Raw genomic sequence first — 4099 nt, forward strand, 5'->3', positions numbered from 1 at the left:
CTCGCTTTTCTACTTCAATGTACAAACGGATGTGCTGCTTTTCCACATTTGCAAAGTTGTTATTACCAAGCTCCACACTTTGTGGTTCCTGAGGATTCTGCCAGGACTTAGATTACAGTTTTCATTAGGATATGGGCCTTGTTCCCAGGACTTTCTAACATCTTGTCCATGTGTTGAGACGTCCACAAAGGTTGGTACAGAAGCCCTGTGACACTAACTTTTCTTCATTTCTTATGAGCAACACTCTTTCCATGGTGTACACCCTTTCTGCAGTTCCCATCTGTCATGTTTGAAATGGTTTTCTTTGCTGGACATGCTTCATAGCTTGTAGCACTAGCACGACCTTACTTTGACCCATTGGTGCCCTCTTCTTCATAGCTGTTACCTTTGTGATGCTTCCTCTCACAGACTACAGCTGCCGAAGCTATTACAAGGCTCTTACTTATCACTCCAGATTTGCGGAGATGTGTGTTCCTCTGAGACTTTTGCTTTCACTTGTGGCTTGAATGGGAAACTATTCAGAGATGAAGCTGGAAATATTTTTTTAAAATTTTATTATTTATTTTATTTTAATAACCACATAATTAGAAGAAGCATTTCATTACAGCTTTAACATATTCAATAACAATTTCCAGAGCAAGGATACATCTCTTTCAAAAGTAGCTGTAAATTTTTAGGTTCACAGTTGAATTAATACAGTTACACAATATTTATGATTAAATGCAGTCTTGTGGGGTTGTTGGGGGTATATGGATGGGGGACAGGGCAATTCTTGAAATCGCTGTTATGCAGTGGTCATAGCCTTTTGCTATCTTTTACTTGCTTCTAAAAACAGTTTCTTCTCTTAAAATTCTCTGTGTTATGAGGATTTATTCTGTTCTTATTACTACATTGTCACTGTCATAGATACTTTTATGAAACCTCTGGACAGTGGGAATGTATTTATTTCAGTTTTCTGAATAAAATATGAATTATTCACTGCACTCATTCCGTGGGTAATTTGCAAGATATGTTTAAATGTTTCATTGTACATACAATATCATGAAAAAATTATTTATAATTCTGCATTGGGGAGAGAGCCTCACAGATTGTAAAATTCTCAGACCAAACATTCAGAAATGTCTAAAAGAATTCACAGCATGCCTATTTCAATAAGAAGGCAAACGAAAATTGAAAAGGGCTTGCTTTAAATAAGCTAAATTCTTTAGCACCATTCAAACTACTGGAAATGACTTATTAAAGGGTAGAAATAGCACTGTTATTGAAATGGCAACAACATTGGGGAAATTACTTAAAGAAGCAGAGTGCTCAGCTGGAGGATATTTTTAGGCAATAAATGACTAATTGAAAGAGTATGAGGTGGTGTGTAGGTACAGTAAAGTAGATTAAAAAGTCCTGGGAATGACAGGGCAAGAGAGAATGCAATTTCCTTTACAAGGCAGTTCCCTTTCTTTTACAGTTCTTAGAGATATGTAATAGCATGATCTATCAGGGAGAAAACTAGTGTCTTTCAATTATTTAATAAAAGTTGAAAACTTGCAAGTTATTGAGAAGAATCAATTGTTGTATTGAGAAATTAGTTATTTAATTTGACTGAACTCAGCTATCCAACTAATAGTACTAAAACTTTTAAAGTAAAAGGCTACAATATTGTTAAGAAAAAAAAATACCTGAGCATAATGAAAGTACTCAGTATAGTCAACTAGAAGATTCACACAGATGAAACACATATATGAAGAAGGCCACTCCAGGGGTTTGGACAGCCTCTTCTGTCATCATGGGCATTGAACAACGTGGATGCTGCCCTTACCAACATGCAGGCAATACAGGCATATATACATAAAATAAAAATAATATTTTTATAAAAAGGTCACTGCCTAGCGTGTACATATCTTTAATCCCAACACCTGGGGGGCAGAGGCAGGCAGATCTCTTTGAGTGCAAGGAGGGCCTGATCTACAAAGTGAGTTTTAGGTCAGCTGGGACTGCAGGGAGACCCTGTCTTAAAAAAAAAAAAAAAAAAAAGTATTTAGTGGTGGAGAAATGGCTCAGTGGTTCTGAACAGTTGCTGCTCTTCCAGAGGACTGAAGTTTAATATTCAGCACCCACACAAGCAGCTAACAATGGTCTGTAACTTATTTCCATAAGATCCGGGGATCTTGCACCCTCACTGGTTAACTGTGTTGTAAGTGTAGGTGTTCGTATCCTGCTGTTCTAGTCTATGTAAGAGTGAATTTTGCAAGATATCTGGAAAAATTATTCTCAGTAAACAAAAAATTTTCATTTGAGTGTGTTCTAAATGTTGTTCTTATAAATCTTTATCTATATAGAATGTGTTATTCACGGTTCCACTAGGAAGCTTCCTTTGAGGGTTATTAACCAGATTTACCATGATTTCTTAAAATTTAACTAATATTGTTTGGATGTGGTAAAATGTGTGGCTTCTTCCTAACAAATGTATTTTGCAAAACTACAGGGATTTTGGAAATGTGAGAAAGAGCTGTACTTACTTGATTTGGGGGAGAATAATATGGGAAATCATTTTGAGTTGGGCACAGACATTCTCCCAAAGAGCTGGCATAAAAGGTCTGGACACATTCTCCTTCCAGCTTTGAAAAGTAAACAACTTCATTGTAAACTACCGTGCAGGTATATGCCTGCGGGAGCTGAAGGCTGTCTTAACACACATACACACAAAAACTGAATTCTACCAGAAGCTAGAATGAGTTGAGAAGGGATCCCCAAGCTCTGCTGAGAACACAGTGCCCAAGATCTTGATTTCAGACTTGCTATCCTGAGCAGAGGTACAAGGCAGCCTGTACTAGGAGTCAAGATTCTTGGTTTAAGCAAAATTGACATAATAAGTTCAGCTACTCGATTTGTGAAAATCCAAAGGGTTTATCCTTAATTTTATCCATTTTAATCCATCACATGAATAGACATTTTATAATTAGAAATAACATTGGTGTAAACAAAGAAAAAATATTTACTTTCCTGGCTTGCATGTGAACTCATTTAAATGAAGTAAGACCTCATCTACTTTTTAATGGAAATTTTTTCTGTCCTTTTATTTATATCTTTATACAAATTCATTCTTCACAAAAATGTTTCAGTTAATTTAATAACCAATATTCCCTATGTTTTTCTATTAACTTCATTTTTTGTTTTATTCAATGTCACTTTCATAATTAAAAACACTTTCTGATATTTAATTTTATTCACAAATATGCAATATAGGGGCTGAAGAGATGGCTCAGCAGTTAAGAACACTGGCTGTTCTTGCAGAAGACCCAGGTTCAAATCCCAGCACCCATATGGCAGGTAACAACTGTCCGCAACTCCAGTTCCAGGAGATCTGACAGCCTCTTCTGTCCTCCCCGGGCATTGCATGACATGGGTGCACTAACCTACATTCAGACAATACATGCATACACAAAAAATAAAAAAAATTAAAAAATACACAATATAAATTAAAGTGAAAGTTTATGTGTATCTAATTCATATTGTTGTGATAAAGTTTTGTTAATATAAATATCACCTAATAATTACTTCCAGAGATCAATCTGCCTCTGCCTTTCTGCCTCATGAATGTTGGGATTATGGGATTAAAGACATGTACCACCATGCCCAGGTCATGGTGTTTTATCATAAGAAAATTGAATGGAAATGACCCCATAGACTCCATGTATTTAAACACTTGGTTTTCAGTTAATAGCACTGTATGGGGAGGTTTAGAAGGTGTGGCCTTGCTGGAGGAATTATTTCAGTGGGTGTAGTTTTGAGTGTTCATAGCCTAAGCTGACTTGCAAGTTTGTCTGTCTATGTTTTCTGTGGCTGCTTCATGATGTGAATTCTCAGCTTTCTGCCTCAGCATCCACTGCTGTCATGCCTCTCCACCATAATGGACTATCTTCCATTTGGAAATGTAAGCCAAATAATCTCTTCCTTCTGTAAATTGCTTTGATCATGTTGTTTTCTTCCTTCCTTCTGTAAATTGCTTTGATCATGTTGTTTTCTTCCTTATCTCTCTTTTCTTTCTTTCCTTTTTCCTGTTTTTTTTTTTCTTTTGAGACATGGTCTTGTTGTAGCCCCAAATGAT

Source organism: Nannospalax galili, unplaced genomic scaffold (assembly GCF_000622305.1).
Source record: "Nannospalax galili isolate Female #2095 unplaced genomic scaffold, S.galili_v1.0 scaffold227, whole genome shotgun sequence".
NCBI lineage: Eukaryota > Metazoa > Chordata > Mammalia > Rodentia > Spalacidae > Nannospalax > Nannospalax galili.